Source organism: Ranitomeya variabilis, chromosome 1 (genome assembly GCF_051348905.1).
Source record: "Ranitomeya variabilis isolate aRanVar5 chromosome 1, aRanVar5.hap1, whole genome shotgun sequence".
NCBI classification, from domain to species: domain Eukaryota; kingdom Metazoa; phylum Chordata; class Amphibia; order Anura; family Dendrobatidae; genus Ranitomeya; species Ranitomeya variabilis.
In genome coordinates, this window is record NC_135232.1 from 1,120,654,733 (window position 1) to 1,120,675,552 (window position 20,820).

Here is a 20,820-nt window from a genome sequence, read left to right on the forward strand (position 1 = left end):
AGGCGAGGACATTGATGCCAGCCCTGGGAACGTGAGTGCCCACACCGTTGGAAAAACGCAGGCACTGGAGGATAGTATAAGCCTTTTGAATTTATTTCGGCCAAACATGGGGAATGAGAAGGGATCGTCCAAGTAGTGGACAACCACTTTAATTGCCAAAAAAAATAAGTTGGGTATTGAAATTGTATCCAGAGCTGCATCAAAATTCATCTACCATTGAAATTGGAAGCACTAGGACACAAACAGATCCTTCAGACCTTTCAACGTACAGTTTTAGAGAAGGGGCAACGTCAGTACCCAGAATACCAAGGCAGATGTCAGATTTGCATGGCTCTCCATCCAAGTCAGCAGCAAAGCCCAGTATCAGGCCTTTTGGATGCAATAGATGTCAAAGATGAGAACGACTTTCGTTTTAAGCGGCACCCAATTTGACCTGGCATCCAAAGGTCCATATGTACCTAAAGGTGGCCCTTTGTTTGCGGGTAATTAAGGATCAGAGTCACAGTGGGCCTACTCCAAAAACATTTATTTTACTTTGGTGCATTGCATCACGGGGGCTTTATACTCTACATCAAACTACGACAAAGTGTCTGAGACATTGACATGGGTGGCATCATTACAGAGGCCGTCAAAGCAGATGCTAGGTTCCAAGGCACAATCTGGGCAAAGATTCCCAATATTTGGGGCAGCCTAAGGACATGGGTACAACTGAAAGAGGCAGTACCCTAGGATCAGGTGCCCGGGGAATGTCTGGAGTGATTCCCTGTCATTTTCTCTCTTACAAACCACTTTACAAAATATCAGAACCACTTACAAGACTCCAACATCCCGGCACAGGCGGTGTACTGCCATCACTACACGCCACATCTTGCTCTGGGCGGCTGACTTGGTTAGAAGAAGTTTCATCGGCATAACATGATTATAAGTTTTACTATTTGCTTGGTAAAAGGGGATCTATGTCTTCTACCTAGACATTAGGGGGGGCACAAAGGTGGGCATTGTGTGGGGCCATCAGAATTGTTGATAATCATAACAAGGCACTTTTTAAATCACTGGATACATACCTGACATCGGTCTCAAATTTGTTGAAACTTTTCAAACTCAACTTCAACCAGGGTCCGTATGACTATAAATCTCTCAACCCAAATTTTTATTCTAATAGACACATATGAGGCTGAAAGTTCGGGTTAGGAGACCGCCTTCAGACCGGTCACTGTAGTCCATATACGGTCCGTGGTTCATACTTGTGGGAACCATGCCAAATTCAGAGTGTCTCGGACCAAAAGGGGAAGAAGTTTAAGTAACTCACGCCCTAAAATGAGTGTTAAAGGATAGGCCGGAGGTGTTACTAAGAGTTTTGGGTGGTTCCCGGGTGGTGTTGGTGGACTGCCCTTAAACATCCCCAATGCCACCAAAAGAAATATTAAGTATATTGGATGACTGCTAAGAAATGTGATGCCTTCAAATGAATACATAGTCAGCAAAATTCTGATTGCAGCTCTGGATATAACGAGTATACGCTACACAGATATCGAACCAATAGTCAAATTTTTGTAGATCTGAGGCTTGAAAAACAGATGCAAAATTACATTTGTATGTGTATAAATGGGCTTTCCAGCCTGTTTAAAAAATTCAAAGCGGGACAGAATAACAAAATAAGCTTTACTTACCCCAGGAATTGGCTCCTGGTTCCAACAAACTGCAAGTCATGACATCACCACCGCCAGTCACCCAATTGATGCGACTAACTGGCTGCAAGGTCGGGAGACTGGTGGTCGGGATGTCATCGCTTCTGGTCTGGCAGAAAACCGCTGGAGTGTGGAGAAGATTCCCAGGATGATTATTGCTTATTTTCTTCTTTTATCTAGTTGTCTTCACACAATTTTTTTTTTATAGCTGAAAAGAAACCCCCTTTAATGTTTTAATAGCATTTGTTCAGGGGAGGAAGTGAAAAAAACCAGGAGTACTGCGAACTGCGATTTCTCAGCTCCACCAAATAGGAACATGACTTCATTACCAATCACTGTGACGAGCCGAGGAGGGGGAAGCGGAGGAAACAAAGCATGCACCGCGCACAGACTGAAGGGTTGGCGATAGCACAGAATTGAACAGCTGGGTTCGTTCTCACGTACACATCCAGATGGAGTGGTCTTCCTTGTACATAGCGGCCTATTGAGATGTTTTTGCTCCTTCTCTGATGACTGAGCATTTTTAACAGTTACTTGCTGGGCAAGCCTGGCCCTGTGTACAATTACTGCTGTATCCTATAATAAAACACTTTGGGTTAGATATAGAAAGCTGGCGTCTTATTTCTTAGTCCTGGGCTGCCAAGTATTGTATGCAACAGAAAATGTTAAATGATCTACCATCAATAGTGTTTAAATAAAAAAGTCCATGTTCTCTTTAACAGGCAGAGCCATTTACATAGGAGTGTGGAGGAGAGAGCAGGGACTATACTTTTCTAAGAAGCCTTCGTGACTCTGTGACTAAATAAAGGCTCTAGAAGTATCTGCAGCATCTTTGTCAGATGTATATGCCCTTGCAATAATATCCTGGACTCTTCCTGTAATAATATCCCCCATGCTGTAAAAATGGCCCCCATCCTGGACCCTTCCCTGTAATAATGCCCCCCATCCTGTACAAACGTTTTTGTCCTAGGCCTCATCCTGTAATGTCCCCCATTCTGGAGGCTTCTTATAATAATGTCCCCCATCCTAGACCCGTTCTCTTAATATGTCCTCCATCCTGTAAAAATGTTTCCAGTCCTGAGTCCCATCATGTAATAATGGCCCCTGTCCTGTAATAATGTCCCCCATCATTGACCCTTCCTGTAATATTATTCCCCATGCATTCTATAGTAATGGTTTCCCATCCTGAAACACATTTAATCACAACAAAATAAAGATTATTCATACTTGTCTATGCTCCTTTGGCGAACAGTGCGATCTTCCTCCATAGCTGGTGCTGTGATGCCATGCACCACCCACAATGAGCACACTGACGTCAGCTGCCGGCCTATGATAGGCCGACGGTCACTACAGCTTTTGTGGTGCAGGGAGCTGGTGGATATCTGCTCCACTATTAATTACTTTATGTAAAAAAAAAAAAACAAGCTGGTGTCAGTGGGTTCTCTCACCCCATGGACCAGGTCATGGTCCCACCCTCTGCGACCACGATCGTTACGCTCCTGGTAGTGCGACAATGGCAGAATCTATCATTGCAATTAGAGAAAAGTGAATCGATTTATTGGTCGGATTCGGTTACGAATTTCCTGAAAGAATTAGATTTTGGCAAAATCTAAATTTTCGGCACTTGATTTGTACGAATCCAGCAAAGTAAAAACCAGCAAGGTTCTATATTTTCATAAAAAATTGAAAAAAGAAAATAAATTAAAAGCATTACACTCACTTTTTAAAGCGTTTTAAAATTATCGAACCAGCATTCAAGATTGTGCTTCCAACTGAGTGAAGTTATCAAACTGATCTCTTTCTTCTGGTGGGACCTGACTACATACAGGGAGTATTGGCGCCTGACAACTCTTACAAGTCAGTCACAGTAGATTGGTAATAGTGTTGATCAAGCACTTAAAAAAAAAGCTTGGTACTCTGATCGAGCATGTCAGCCGCTCCGACCTCGAATCGAGCACGTCAGTCGCTTAGACCACAAATAGAGCACATTGGTCGCTCAGACCTGAGATCAAGCACGTCGGCCACTTGGACCTCGAATTGAGAACGTTGGACGCTCGGACCTCAAATCGAACACGTCGGACCTCGAATCAAGCACTTCGATCGCTCGGACCTGAAATCTAGAACTTCAGACGCTCGGACCTTGAATCGAGAACTTCAGCCCTCGAATCGAACACATCGGTCGCTCGGACCTCAAATTGAGAATGTCGGACGCTCGGACCTCGAATTGAGAACTTTGGACCTCGAATCTAACACATCGGTCGCTCGGATCCCAAATCGAGAACGTCGAACACTCGGACCTCAAATCGAACACATTGGTCGCTCGGACCTGAAATCGAGAATGTCGGACGCTCGGACCTCAAATCAAGCATGTTGGACCTCAAATTGAACACGTCGGACCACGAATCGAGCACTTCAGTCGCTCGGACCTGAAATCGAGAACGTTGGAAGCTCGGACCTCAAATCAAGCATGTCGGATGCGACGTCGGACATTAGTAGCGAGCATAATGGAAGCGAATGGCAAATGTGAGCATTTTTCCGTTTGATGGAAAAATGCTCTCTCTTTCTCAGATAATTCACTTACAGGGATACGAGCACCACGAGATACTTGGCTAGAGTATCGATTAGTGCCGAGCACAATCGCCCATCACTAATTAGTATTAATCCTAGTTTAGCTTCTTCCCTCACTGTGACCTCTCTACAGAGCATACAGTGGTCTGTTCTTCCAGCCATCCAGGGTCAGTTGCAGAGGACAAGTGGACAACACTCCACCAAGGTTGACCAAGTGTAACCCTTATATTGCTGTAAACTCAGGGGGGAAAAAAAAAGGCTACCCATAGTTGGCCAAGGAAAACAAAATCTAAAATAAAGTAAATGCATAGAGAAGCTTCTCTTATCCAAGACTAGTTTCCAAGAACATTAATATTCTGTCACTTTATTTCGCCCCATTATTGCCGCAGCCAGGCTTTATTATGCACATTGTATTGGGTTATATATTCACTGATTAAAATGGAAAACATAAAAAAATATATATATATTAGGCAGGCGCGGGATTACAGAGCGCACAGCTATACTCCCACTTGCCAAAACTGAATTTTCCACTGTTGATCCACATAATTATATGCCTTTTTGCTATTTTCTGCCAATTCCTGTGTCTTCAGCTTCCAGCAGAGCACTTAATAAGACTGATGTATGGGGCCAAGCCTCCGCAGAGGTGGTGGGTGTACTCAGCGGCAAGCGCGACTCCTCCAGACAATGGAAAACCTAGAGTCAGACGCACTTGTAAGTCTCAAGATAAATTAGAACAAATAATTTGCATAAAATAATAAACCACAATATCTCGTATCAAGTTATCAGTGATATGACATTACAATTACCCAATTATTTTCATCTATTAATTTTACACTGTATGGTCCCATTAGCTGCCATATTGTGAATTTTGCAGCCCTTTCTCCCCTCTCCCAGCAGGAAGTCACAGCTCTATGCCATCTAATCAACTGAGTGTATCCAAGCCAGTTTTCTGTTACTGAAGGTGAGAAAACCCCTAATATTAGTACTTTTGCAGCAATTGATAAGGGTAAGGCCATTTGCACGTTACAGATTTTGATGCGTTTCCGCTGCGTTTTTGGACGCGTGAAATTGCATCAAATGCGCAGTATAGTTGTGACGCCCCAGGCCGGGCATTTCACAGTGCACAAGCAATGTTAGTCAATGTGAAATTGACATTTGTTGTGCACATGCTGCGGAAAAAAATGCGCGGAATCGCAGCTTTTTTTTTCTGCACCCATTGACTTCCATTGTGTCAGGCCAATCCGCAGGTTTAAAAAAAGATCTGCTGATTTGCTGCGGATGTGACTGAGAGAAACGCTGCAGATCGGGAGGGAGAAGAGTGTGTAGGCGGAGTGTGTGTGGATAGTGTGTGTGTGTGTGTGTGTGTGTGTGTGTGTGTGTGTGTGTGTGTGTGTGTGTGTGTGTAGGCAGGCATCGTCCGCTGGGACTACTAGTCCCATCCGGCTATACCTGCTACAGTAACAGCTAGCCGGATGATGTGACAGTAGTAGTCCCATCATCCAGCTACTGTGTTCAAGTGTGTAAAAAAACAAACAAACATACACACAGTACATACTCACCACACAGCTAATCCCCGAAGCCATCGATCAACACGTAAAAAATCTAAAAATAAACCAACAATATACTCCCAGATCCGCAGTAATCCATGTAATAACGATTGTCCCACGGCGAAGTCCCATGGAGAGTTATCACATAGGCAGATGCGACCACTCTCCAGTGATACAATGACGGAAGGTATCCTTCCGCACTGTATCCCTCTCCCTCTGTGAGTGCAGAGTTCACTTGCGGCACCGCTGCGTGGGAAAATTCACACGCAGCATTGCCGTAAAGTGAGAAGCTGAACTCAGGTAGCCTCTTCAGTGATGCACTGTAGGAGCCATTGTCTCCTGTCAGTGTGTCACTGGAGGCGTATAGAGCTGTCACATCTCCTGAGGGGAGATCATCATGGGACACTCGTTATTAAATGGACTGCATCGGACCAGGGAGTATACAGTTTGTTTATTTTTTTTTTTTTTTTTCCAGGAGATCGAGGGTGTCGCAGGAATGAGCGTACAAAAAAGATGGCAAAACTGTGTGGTGTTTTATTTCATTAAAATACTTTATTCTGCATGTGTGTTTATTTAACCCATTAATAACTATAGGATTAGTAATCCTTATTGACACCTCTCCATTACTAACTGGGCTTAATGTCACCTTACAATCAAAGTGACATTAACCCCTTATTACCCCGTATGCCACCACTACAGGGCAGTGGGAAGAGAGGCTAAGTGCCAGAAATGGCGCATTTTACAAATTTGCCATTTCTGGGGTGGCTGTGTGCTGGTGTTTGCAGCGTGGGGGGTGGCAATATCCATTGTCCCTTTCTAGGCTATGAATATCAACCCGCAGCTGTCTGCATAGCCTTTTCTGGCTATTAATTGTAGGTGGACTCCACGTCGTTTTTTTTGGGGGGGTCCCCCTATTTTAATAGCCAGTAAAGGCTAAATATACAGCTGCGGGCTGATATCCATAGCCTGAGAAGATCCATGGGTATTCACTAGGGTTGAGCGAAACGGGTCGATCATTTTCAAAAGTCGCCGACTTTTGGCTAAGTCGGCGTCTCATGAAACCCGATCCGACCCCTGTGCTTGTCGGCCATGCGGTACGCGACTTTCGCGCCAAAGTCGCGTTTCAATGACGCGAAAAGCGCCATTTCTCAGCCAATGAAGGTGAACGCAGAGTGTGGGCAGCGTGATGACATAGATCCTGGTCCCCACCATCTTAGAGAAGGGCATTGCAGTGATTGGCTTGCTGTCTGCGGCGTCACAGGGGCTATAAAGGGGCGTTCCCGCCGACCGCCATCTTACTGCTGCTGATCTGAGCTTAGGGACAGGTTGCTGCCGCTTCATCAGAAGCAGGGAGAGCGTTAGGCAGGGTCCACTAACCACCAAACCGCTTGTGCTGCAGCGATTTCCACTGTCCAACACCACCTTCGGTGTGCAGGGACTGTGGAAGCTATTTTTTTTTTTTTTTCCCCTCAGCGCTGTAGCTCATTGGGCTGCCCTAGAAGGCTCCGTGATAGCTGTATTGCTGTGTGTACGCCACTGTGGAAACCAACTGCTTTTTTCAAAGCACATATCCTCTTGTTCCTTCCTTTCTGCACAGCTATCTTTTCTGTTTTTCCACACTTTTTATTTAATTTGTGCATCAGTCCACTCCTATTGCTGCCTGCCATACCTGGCTTACATTACTGCAGGGAGATAGTAATTGTAGGACAGTTTTTTTTTTTTTTTTGTTTTTTTTTTTTGTGGGAGATTAAGATTGGCATTTCTGCTACAGTGCCATCCCTGTGTGTGCCATCTCTCACTGAGTGGGCCATAGAAAGCCTATTTATTTTTTCCGTGATTTGTGTTCTAAAATCTACCTCAACACAAAAACAGTACATCAATCAGTGGGAGAAAAATATTGGCCTCAGTCAGGGCTTGTGTGCCACTGCTGTGTGTGCTATCTCTCATTCAGTGGGCTATAGCAAGCCTATTTTTTTTTTTTTTTTTTAATATTATTTGGTTTCTAATTCTCCCTGAAAAAAAAAAAAAAAACCTAAAAAAACAGTGGGAGAATAATATTGCCCTTTCAGCTTGTGTGCCAGTCTTGACTCCTGGGTGTGCCACCTCTCTCCCTCTCATTCAGTGGGCCATAGAAAGCCTATTTATTTTTTTTTTAAAATATTATTGGGTTTCTAAAGTCTCCCTGAAAAAACAAAAAATACATAAAAAAACAGTGGGAGAGTAATATTGCCCTTTCAGCTTGTGTGCCAGTCTTGACTCCTGGGTGTGCCACCTCTCTCCCTTTCATTCAGTGGGCCATAGAAAGCCTATTTATTTTTTCCGTGATTTGTGTTCTAAAATCTACCTCAACACAAAAACACTACATCAATCAGTGGGAGAAAAATATTGGCCTCAGTCAGGGCTTGTGTGCCACTGCTGTGTGTGCTATCTCTCATTCAGTGGGCTATAGCAAGCCTATTTTTTTTTTTTTTTTTTTTTTTTAATATTATTTGGTTTCTAAAGTCTCCCTGAAAAAAAAAAAAAAACATAAAAAAACAGTGGGAGAGTAATATTGCCCTTTCAGCTTGTGTGCCAGTCTTGACTCCTGGGTGTGCCACCTCTCTCCCTTTCATTCAGTGGGCCATAGAAAGCCTATTTATTTTTTGGTTTTTTTAATATTATTTGGTTTCTAAAGTCTCCCTGAAAATAAAAAAAAAAAATACATAAAAAAACAGTGGGAGAGTAATATTGCCATTTCAGCTTGTGTGCCAGTCTTGACTCCTGGGTGTGCCACCTCTCTCCCTCTCATTCAGTGGGCCATAGAAAGCCTTGTTTTTTTGTTTTTTTTTTAATATTATTTGGTTTCTAAAGTCTCCCTGAAAATAAAAAAAAAAAACATAAAAAAACAGTGGGAGAGTAATATTGCCATTTCAGCTTGTGTGCCAGTCTTGACTCCTGGGTGTGCCACCTCTCTCTCTAATTGTGGGCCATAGAAAGCCTATTTATTTTTTGGTTTTTTTAATATTATTTGGTTTCTAAAGTCTCCCTGAAAATAAAAAAAAAAAATACATAAAAAAACAGTGGGAGAGTAATATTGCCCTTTCAGCTTGTGTGCCAGTCTTGACTCCTGGGTGTGCCACCTCTCTCCCTTTCATTCAGTGGGCCATAGAAAGCCTATTTATTTTTTGGTTTTTTTAATATTATTTGGTTTCTAAAGTCTCCCTGAAAATAAAAAAAAAAAATACATAAAAAAACAGTGGGAGAGTAATATTGCCATTTCAGCTTGTGTGCCAGTCTTGACTCCTGGGTGTGCCACCTCTCTCCCTCTCATTCAGTGGGCCATAGAAAGCCTTGTTTTTTTGTTTTTTTTTTAATATTATTTGGTTTCTAAAGTCTCCCTGAAAATAAAAAAAAAAAACATAAAAAAACAGTGGGAGAGTAATATTGCCATTTCAGCTTGTGTGCCAGTCTTGACTCCTGGGTGTGCCACCTCTCTCTCTAATTGTGGGCCATAGAAAGCCTATTTATTTTTTGGTTTTTTTAATATTATTTGGTTTCTAAAGTCTCCCTGAAAATAAAAAAAAAAAATACATAAAAAAACAGTGGGAGAGTAATATTGCCCTTTCAGCTTGTGTGCCAGTCTTGACTCCTGGGTGTGCCACCTCTCTCCCTTTCATTCAGTGGGCCATAGAAAGCCTATTTATTTTTTGGGTTTTTTAATATTATTTGGTTTCTAAAGTCTCCCTGAAAATAAAAAAAAAAAATACATAAAAAAACAGTGGGAGAGTAATATTGCCATTTCAGCTTGTGTGCCAGTCTTGACTCCTGGGTGTGCCACCTCTCTCCCTCTCATTCAGTGGGCCATAGAAAGCCTTGTTTTTTTGTTTTTTTTTTAATATTATTTGGTTTCTAAAGTCTCCCTGAAAATAAAAAAAAAAAACATAAAAAAACAGTGGGAGAGTAATATTGCCATTTCAGCTTGTGTGCCAGTCTTGACTCCTGGGTGTGCCACCTCTCTCTCTAATTGTGGGCCATAGAAAGCCTTTTTATTTTTTTCCTTCATTTGTGTTTTAAAATCAACCTCAACACAAAAACACTACATCAATCAGTGGGAGAAAAATATTGGCCTCAGTCAGGGCTTGTGTGCCACTCCTGTGCGTGCCATCTCTCATTCAGTGGGCCATAGAAAGCCTTGTTTTTTTGTTTTTTTTTTAAATATTATTTGGTTTCTAAAGTCTCACAGAGAAAAAAAAAAAAATAAATTAGGTGGGAGATTAATATTGACATTAGTGCTTGAGTGACAGTCCTGCGTATGTGTCATCTCTGTGATTTTGTGCCACAGAAAACAGAGTGTGTAACATTGTGCCTGATTTTCCTTGTGGTCTCACCAACCTGTTAAGGGATATTGAAATCATACTGAAGTTATAGCTCACCGTGTAAGTTGTTTGACAGCAACAAATAAAGTTAGTTTGGTTACGATTTTTAAACAATGAGGAAGTCTGGTGCAAGAGGTCGTCGTGGGCGTTCATTGTCAGCTGGTAATGATGGTAGTGGTAGTGGAGCATCAGGTGGTCGTGGGGATAAAAATATTCCACCTAAGTCTGGAGCTGTGGAGCCAGTTTCGTCGTCAGGCTACACAAGGCCTCGAACGCTCTCTTTTCTGGGAGTAGGAAAACCGCTTTTAAAGGCTGAGCAGCAACAGCAAGTTTTGGCTTACATTGCAGACTCAGCCTCTAGCTCTTTTGCCTCCTCTTCCGAAACTGGTAAATGTAAAAGCAGCGCGTCGCTTGTGGATGTTCACGGTCAGGGACAAGTCGCTTCCTTGTCCTCCTCAGCAAAAACTACAACAAGAGAGAAGGATGCAGCAGGCGACACAACGGGTCACTCCATGGAGCTCTTTACACATACCGTCCCTGGCTTAGAAAGTGAAACATTTAACAGGCCATGCCCATTACAAGTAGATTCTGACATGGAGTGCACTGATGCACAGCCACAGCCAGAGTACTATGCTGCTCCTTTGACTCAGACCACCACATTGCCCTCTCAGGGTACAGATCCACAATCAGACCCTGATGAGACTATGTTGCCCCGCCACGAACGCTATACCACCGACCGACACAGTGACACAGACGAAGTTGCACACGAGCTCGAAGAGGAGGTAATAGATGACCCAGTTATTGACCCCGATTGGCAGCCATTGGGGGAACAGGGTGCAGGCGGCAGTAGTTCAGAAGCGGAGGTGGAGGAGGGGCCGCAGCAGGCATCAACATCGCAACAGGTTCCATCTGCCGGGCCCGTATCTGGCCCAAAACGCGTGTCAAAGCCAAAACCTGTTGGAGGACAGCGTGGCCATCCGGTTAAAGCTCAGTCTGCAATCCCTGAAAAGGGATCCGAGTCTAGGAAGAGTGCAGTCTGGCATTTTTTTAAACAACATCCAACTGATCAGCGCAAAGTCATCTGTCAAAAATGTTCAACTAGCTTAAGCAGAGGTCAGAATCTGAAAAGTCTAAATACTAGTTGCATGCATAGACACTTAACCACCATGCATTTTCAAGCCTGGACTAACTACCAAACGTCCCTTAAGGTTGTAGCACCCTCGGCCAATGAAGCTAGTCAGCAACGCAACATCCCTTCCGTCACTGTAAGGCCACCATTTTCCGCACCACCGGCAGTATCTGTGCAGGTTTCTTTGCCAGCCAAAAGCAGTCAGGGTCAGGGAATCACCAGTTTAGTAGGAGGAAATATTGCATCTAGGGCACCGGCGGAAACAATACCGTCTCCAACCGTCTCTCAGTCTGCCATGTACACCGGCACACCCGAAAGTTCCACGATCTCCTGCTCTCCAGTCCAGCTCACCCTACATGAGACTCTGGTTAGAAAAAGGAAGTACTTATCCTCGCATCCGCGTACACAGGGTTTTAACGCCCACATAGCTAGACTAATCTCGTTAGAGATGATGCCCTACCGGTTAGTTGAAAGCGAAGCTTTCAAAGCCCTGATGGAGTACGCTGAACCACGATACGAGCTACCCAGTCGACACTTTTTTTCCAGAAAAGCCATCCCAGCCCTGCACCAGCATGTTAAACAGCGCATCGTCCATGCACTCAGGCAATCTGTGAGTACAAAGGTGCACCTGACTACAGATGCATGGACCAGTAGGCATGGCCAGGGACGTTATGTGTCCATCACGGCACACTGGGTGAATGTGGTGGATGCAGGGTCCACAGGCGACATCAATTTAGGGACAGTTGTGCCTAGCCCACGGTCTAGGAAACAGTTGGCTGTAGGCGTTCGCACCCCCTCCTCCTCCTCCTCGTCCTCCTGCAGAAGCTACAGCTCTTCCACAGAACGCAGTCGGCCAACCACTCCATCGGCAGATGACACTGTTGCACACCAGTTGTCCCATTATGGGCCAGCTACTGCCAAGCGTCAGCAGGCTGTATTGGCTATGAAGTGTTTGGGCGACAACAGACACACCGCGGAAGTTCTGTCCGAGTTCTTGCAACAAGAAACGCAGTCGTGGCTGGGCACAGTAGATCTTGAGGCAGGCAAGGTAGTGAGTGATAACGGAAGGAATTTCATGGCTGCCATCTCCCTTTCCCAACTGAAACACATTCCTTGCCTGGCTCACACCTTAAACCTGGTGGTGCAGTGCTTATTGAAAACTTATCCTGGGTTCTCCGACCTGCTCCTCAAAGTGCGTGCACTTTGCTCACATATCCGACGTTCGCCTGTACACGCCAGCCGTATGCAGACCTATCAGCGGTCTTTGAACCTTCCCCAGCATCGCCTAATCATAGACGTTGCAACAAGGTGGAACTCAACACTGCACATGCTTCAGAGACTGTGCGAACAGAGGCGTGCTGTTATTTATTTGTGGGAGGATACACGGGCAGGCAGTAGGATGGCAGACATGGAGTTGTCAGGTGTGCAGTGGTCGAAGATACAAGACATGTGTCAAGTCCTTCAGTGTTTTGAGGAATGCACACGGCTGGTTAGTGCAGACAACGCCGTAATAAGCATGAGCATCCCCCTAATGCGTCTGCTGATGCAAAGTTTGACGCACATAAAGGAGCAGGCGTCTGCACCAGAGGAAGAGGGAAGCCTTGATGACAGTCAGCCATTGTCTGGTCAGGGCAGTGTACAGGACGAGGTAGCGGGCGAAGAGGAGGTGGAGGACGAGGAGGATGATGGGGATGAGTATATTTTTAATGCGGAAACTTTCACGGGGGCACAGGAAATTGGTTGCGTGTCACGGCCGGGTTCTGGTTTTTTGAGGGACACAAGTGACGTAGATTTGCCTGCAACTGCCCCTCAACCAATCACAACCGGAGATTTGACAACTGGAACTTTGGCCCACATGGCGGATTATGCCTTACGTATCCTAAAAAGGGACACACGCATTACGAAAATGATGAACGATGACGATTACTGGTTGGCCTGCCTCCTTGATCCACGCTATAAAGGCAAATTGCAAAATATTATGCCACATGAGAACTTGGAACTAATATTAGCAACCAAACAATCAACTCTTGTTGACCGTTTGCTTCAGGCATTCCCAGCACACAGCGCACGTGATCGTTCTCACACAAGCTCCAGGGGGCAGCAGACTAGGAGTGTTAGGGGTGCACACATCAGAAGTGGCGTTGGACAGAGGGGTTTTCTGACCAGGTTGTGGAGTGATTTTGCTATGACCGCAGACAGGACAGGTACTGCTGCATCAATTGAAAGTGACAGGAGACAACATTTGTCCAGTATGGTTACTAACTATTTTTCATCCCTTATCGATGTTCTCCCTCAACCGTCATTCCCATTTGATTACTGGGCCTCCAAATTAGACACCTGGCCAGAATTGGCAGAATATGCATTGCAGGAGCTTGCTTGCCCGGCAGCAAGTGTCCTATCAGAAAGAGTATTCAGTGCTGCAGGTTCAATATTAACCGAAAAAAGGACTCGTCTGGCTACCCAAAATGTTGACGATCTAACATTCATTAAAATGAACCACAACTGGATTTCGAAATCTTTTGCCCCACCTTGCCCGGCCGACACCTAGCTTTCCTATGAAAAGCTCTTGCCTGTGAATTACTTTTCTAATGTCTAATTTGCTGCAGCTGATTGTACAGCATACGACATGTTTACACCTCCCTAAATGGCAAAACTCCCCACACGGGGCCGTGGTATCGCGACTTGGCGCAAGCACCCGTGAGACTGCTGTTTGTCTGAAGAGGTGGGTGTGCTCGCTTTTGGTTGACGGCATTGCTACTGGGTCCCTCATAGTACAATGTAGTGTCTCTGGCGGTGGTGGTGCGCACCCAACGTCAGACACACCGTTGTAACATGAGGGGCCCTGGGGCGGTCCCGCCGGCCTCAAGAGAGTTCCCCCCTACCCCAGCTCAAAATGTGCTCTACCACGTGCAAAATTATGTCGCACAGCTCCACCAATCTTTAGTCTATTCGCTGACATCATTCAATGTCTGGCACTGACAATACAAATTTGTAGACATCTATGATGCAACTTAAAGTAGTCTGTGTCTGTGTCCTATATTGGCACCATTAAATAGTTACTGCCAAATTACAATGTCAGAAACTCAGTAGATGAGCCCACCCCTGTACCTAAGTATGCCACCTTTTTTTTTTGTTTTGGTTGTTTTGCGAGACATTAACATCTATTTATATTTTGGGAGTACTGGGACAGACACTCCTTGCACTACTCCTCCACTCACCACCAAGCTGCCTGTGTATCCATGTAACCGCTGTAAAACTGCCATGAGCCTATTGTTTGTTATTTTAGGCCTTTGATAGCCTGTCTGCGGTCCCTACTTTAAATACTCCTCCACTGACCACCAAGCTGCCTGCCCGTGTATCCATGTAACCGCTGTGAAACTGCCATGAGCCTATTGTTTGTTATGTTAGGCCTTTGATAGCCTGTCTGCGGTCCCTACTTTAAATACTCCTCCACTGACCAGACCACTGCTGCCCGTGTACCCCTGGAACCAATTATAAAGTGCCTACAGCCAGCCCATTTTCTTATGTTAGGCCTTTGAAGCCTGTCTGCGGTCCCTACTTTAAATACTCCTCCACTGACCAGACCACTGCTGCCCGTGTACCCCTGGAACCAATTATAAAGTGCCTACAGCCAGCCCATTTTCTTATGTTAGGCCTTTGAAGCCTTTCTGCGGTCCCTACTTTAAATACTCCTCCACTCACCACCACCAAGCTGCCTGCCCGTGTATCCATGTAACCGCTGTGAAACTGCCATGAGCCTATTGTTTGTTATTTTAGGCCTTTGATAGCCTGTCTGCGGTCCCTACTTTAAATACTCCTCCACTCACCACCAAGCTGCCTGTGTATCCATGTAACCGCTGTAAAACTGCCATGAGCCTATTGTTTGTTATTTTAGGCCTTTGATAGCCTGTCTGCGGTCCCTACTTTAAATACTCCTCCACTGACCAGACCACTGCTGCCCGTGTACCCCTGGAACCAATTATAAAGTGCCTACAGCCAGCCCATTTTCTTATGTTAGGCCTTTGAAGCCTGTCTGCGGTCCCTACTTTAAATACTCCTCCACTCACCACCACCAAGCTGCCTGCCCGTGTATCCATGTAACCGCTGTGAAACTGCCATGAGCCTATTGTTTGTTATTTTAGGCCTTTGATAGCCTGTCTGCGGTCCCTACTTTAAATACTCCTCCACTCACCACCAAGCTGCCTGCCCGTGTATCCATGTAACCGCTGTGAAACTGCCATGAGCCTATTGTTTGTTATGTTAGGCCTTTGATAGCCTGTCTGCGGTCCCTACTTTAAATACTCCTCCACTGACCAGACCACTGCTGCCCGTGTACCCCTGGAACCAATTATAAAGTGCCTACAGCCAGCCCATTTTCTTATGTTAGGCCTTTGAAGCCTGTCTGCGGTCCCTACTTTAAATACTCCTCCACTCACCACCAAGCTGCCTGTGTATCCATGTAACCGCTGTAAAACTGCCATGAGCCTATTGTTTGTTATTTTAGGCCTTTGATAGCCTGTCTGCGGTCCCTACTTTAAATACTCCTCCACTGACCAGACCACTGCTGCCCGTGTACCCCTGGAACCAATTATAAAGTGCCTACAGCCAGCCCATTTTCTTATGTTAGGCCTTTGAAGCCTGTCTGCGGTCCCTACTTTAAATACTCCTCCACTCACCACCACCAAGCTGCCTGCCCGTGTATCCATGTAACCGCTGTGAAACTGCCATGAGCCTATTGTTTGTTATTTTAGGCCTTTGATAGCCTGTCTGCGGTCCCTACTTTAAATACTCCTCCACTCACCACCAAGCTGCCTGCCCGTGTATCCATGTAACCGCTGTGAAACTGCCATGAGCCTATTGTTTGTTATGTTAGGCCTTTGATAGCCTGTCTGCGGTCCCTACTTTAAATACTCCTCCACTGACCAGACCACTGCTGCCCGTGTACCCCTGGAACCAATTATAAAGTGCCTACAGCCAGCCCATTTTCTTATGTTAGGCCTTTGAAGCCTGTCTGCGGTCCCTACTTTAAATACTCCTCCACTCACCACCAAGCTGCCTGTGTATCCATGTAACCGCTGTAAAACTGCCATGAGCCTATTGTTTGTTATTTTAGGCCTTTGATAGCCTGTCTGCGGTCCCTACTTTAAATACTCCTCCACTGACCAGACCACTGCTGCCCGTGTACCCCTGGAACCAATTATAAAGTGCCTACAGCCAGCCCATTTTCTTATGTTAGGCCTTTGAAGCCTGTCTGCGGTCCCTACTTTAAATACTCCTCCACTCACCACCACCAAGCTGCCTGCCCGTGTATCCATGTAACCGCTGTGAAACTGCCATGAGCCTATTGTTTGTTATTTTAGGCCTTTGATAGCCTGTCTGCGGTCCCTACTTTAAATACTCCTCCACTCACCACCAAGCTGCCTGCCCGTGTATCCATGTAACCGCTGTGAAACTGCCATGAGCCTATTGTTTGTTATGTTAGGCCTTTGATAGCCTGTCTGCGGTCCCTACTTTAAATACTCCTCCACTGACCAGACCACTGCTGCCCGTGTACCCCTGGAACCAATTATAAAGTGCCTACAGCCAGCCCATTTTCTTATGTTAGGCCTTTGAAGCCTGTCTGCGGTCCCTACTTTAAATACTCCTCCACTGACCAGACCACTGCTGCCCGTGTACCCCTGGAACCAATTATAAAGTGCCTACAGCCAGCCCATTTTCTTATGTTAGGCCTTTGAAGCCTGTCTGCGGTCCCTACTTTAAATACTCCTCCACTCACCACCACCAAGCTGCCTGCCCGTGTATCCATGTAACCGCTGTGAAACTGCCATCATGAGCCTATTGTTTGTTATGTTAGGCCTTTGATAGCCTGTCTGCGGTCCCTACTTTAAATACTCCTCCACTGACCAGACCACTGCTGCCCGTGTACCCCTGGAACCAATTATAAAGTGCCTACAGCCAGCCCATTTTCTTATGTTAGGCCTTTGATAGCCTGTCTGCGGTCCCTACTTTAAATACTCCTCCACTCACCACCAAGCTGCCTGCCCGTGTATCCATGTAACCGCTGTGAAACTGCCATCATGAGCCTATTGTTTGTTATGTTAGGCCTTTGATAGCCTGTCTGCGGTCCCTACTTTAAATACTCCTCCACTGACCAGACCACTGCTGCCCGTGTACCCCTGGAACCAATTATAAAGTGCCTACAGCCAGCCCATTTTCTTATGTTAGGCCTTTGATAGCCTGTCTGCGGTCCCTACTTTAAATACTCCTCCACTCACCACCAAGCTGCCTGCCCGTGTATCCATGTAACCGCTGTGAAACTGCCATCATGAGCCTATTGTTTGTTATGTTAGGCCTTTGATAGCCTGTCTGCGGTCCCTACTTTAAATACTCCTCCACTGACCAGACCACTGCTGCCCGTGTACCCCTGGAACCAATTATAAAGTGCCTACAGCCAGCCCATTTTCTTATGTTAGGCCTTTGAAGCCTGTCTGCGGTCCCTACTTTAAATACTCCTCCACTCACCACCACCAAGCTGCCTGCCCGTGTATCCATGTAACCGCTGTGAAACTGCCATGAGCCTATTGTTTGTTATTTTAGGCCTTTGATAGCCTGTGTGCGGTCCCTACTTTAAATACTCCTCCACTCACCACCAAGCTGCCTGCCCGTGTATCCATGTAACCGCTGTGAAACTGCCATGAGCCTATTGTTTGTTATTTTAGGCCTTTGATAGCCTGTGTGCGGTCCCTACTTTAAATACTCCTCCACTCACCACCAAGCTGCCTGCCCGTGTATCCATGTAACCGCTGTGAAACTGCCATGAGCCTATTGTTTGTTATGTTAGGCCTTTGATAGCCTGTCTGCGGTCCCTACTTTAAATACTCCTCCACTGACCAGACCACTGCTGCCCGTGTACCCCTGGAACCAATTATAAAGTGCCTACAGCCAGCCCATTTTCTTATGTTAGGCCTTTGAAGCCTGTCTGCGGTCCCTACTTTAAATACTCCTCCACTCACCACCACCAAGCTGCCTGCCCGTGTATCCATGTAACCGCTGTGAAACTGCCATGAGCCTATTGTTTGTTATTTTAGGCCTTTGATAGCCTGTGTGCGGTCCCTACTTTAAATACTCCTCCACTCACCACCAAGCTGCCTGCCCGTGTATCCATGTAACCGCTGTGAAACTGCCATGAGCCTATTGTTTGTTATTTTAGGCCTTTGATAGCCTGTGTGCGGTCCCTACTTTAAATACTCCTCCACTCACCACCAAGCTGCCTGCCCGTGTATCCATGTAACCGCTGTGAAACTGCCATGAGCCTATTGTTTGTTATGTTAGGCCTTTGATAGCCTGTCTGCGGTCCCTACTTTAAATACTCCTCCACTGACCAGACCACTGCTGCCCGTGTACCCCTGGAACCAATTATAAAGTGCCTACAGCCAGCCCATTTTCTTATGTTAGGCCTTTGAAGCCTGTCTGCGGTCCCTACTTTAAATACTCCTCCACTCACCACCACCAAGCTGCCTGCCCGTGTATCCATGTAACCGCTGTGAAACTGCCATGAGCCTATTGTTTGTTATTTTAGGCCTTTGATAGCCTGTGTGCGGTCCCTACTTTAAATACTCCTCCACTCACCACCAAGCTGCCTGCCCGTGTATCCATGTAACCGCTGTGAAACTGCCATGAGCCTATTGTTTGTTATTTTAGGCCTTTGATAGCCTGTGTGCGGTCCCTACTTTAAATACTCCTCCACTCACCACCAAGCTGCCTGCCCGTGTATCCATGTAACCGCTGTGAAACTGCCATGAGCCTATTGTTTGTTATGTTAGGCCTTTGATAGCCTGTCTGCGGTCCCTACTTTAAATACTCCTCCACTGACCAGACCACTGCTGCCCGTGTACCCCTGGAACCAATTATAAAGTGCCTACAGCCAGCCCATTTTCTTATGTTAGGCCTTTGAAGCCTGTCTGCGGTCCCTACTTTAAATACTCCTCCACTGACCAGACCACTGCTGCCCGTGTACCCCTGGAACCAATTATAAAGTGCCTACAGCCAGCCCATTTTCTTATGTTAGGCCTTTGAAGCCTGTCTGCGGTCCCTACTTTAAATACTCCTCCACTGACCAGACCACTGCTGCCCGTGTACCCCTGGAACCAATTATAAAGTGCCTACAGCCAGCCCATTTTCTTATGTTAGGCCTTTGATAGCCTGTCTGCGGTCCCTACTTTAAATACTCCTCCACTCACCACCAAGCTGCCTGCCCGTGTATCCATGTAACCGCTGTGAAACTGCCATCATGAGCCTATTGTTTGTTATGTTAGGCCTTTGATAGCCTGTCTGCGGTCCCTACTTTAAATACTCCTCCACTGACCAGACCACTGCTGCCCGTGTACCCCTGGAACCAATTATAAAGTGCCTACAGCCAGCCCATTTTCTTATGTTAGGCCTTTGAAGCCTGTCTGCGGTCCCTACTTTAAATACTCCTCCACTCACCACCACCAAGCTGCCTGCCCGTGTATCCATGTAACCGCTGTGAAACTGCCATGAGCCTATTGTTTGTTATTTTAGGCCTTTGATAGCCTGTGTGCGGTCCCTACTTTAAATACTCCTCCACTCACCACCAAGCTGCCTGCCCGTGTATCCATGTAACCGCTGTGAAACTGCCATGAGCCTATTGTTTGTTATTTTAGGCCTTTGATAGCCTGTGTGCGGTCCCTACTTTAAATACTCCTCCACTCACCACCAAGCTGCCTGCCCGTGTATCCATGTAACCGCTGTGAAACTGCCATGAGCCTATTGTTTGTTATGTTAGGCCTTTGATAGCCTGTCTGCGGTCCCTACTTTAAATACTCCTCCACTGACCAGACCACTGCTGCCCGTGTACCCCTGGAACCAATTATAAAGTGCCTACAGCCAGCCCATTTTCTTATGTTAGGCCTTTGAAGCCTGTCTGCGGTCCCTACTTTAAATACTCCTCCACTGACCAGACCACTGCTGCCCGTGTACCCCTGGAACCAATTATAAAGTGCCTACAGCCAGCCCATTTTCTTATGTTAGGCCTTTGAAGCCTGTCTGCGGTCCCTACTTTAAATACTCCTCCACTCACCACCACCAAGCTGCCTGCCCGTGTATCCATGTAACCGCTGTGAAACTGCCATGAGCCTATTGTTTGTTATTTTAGGCCTTTGATAGCCTGTCTGCGGTCCCTACTTTAAATACTCCTCCACTCACCACCAAGCTGCCTGCCCGTGTATCCATGTAACCGCTGTGAAACTGCCATCATGAGCCTATTGTTTGTTATGTTAGGCCTTTGATAGCCTGTCTGCGGTCCCTACTTTAAATACTCCTCCACTGACCAGACCACTGCTGCCCGTGTACCCCTGGAACCAATTATAAAGTGCCTACAGCCAGCCCATTTTCTTATGTTAGGCCTTTGAAGCCTGTCTGCGGTCCCTACTTTAAATACTCCTCCACTGACCAGACCACTGCTGCCCGTGTACCCCTGGAACCAATTATAAAGTGCCTACAGCCAGCCCATT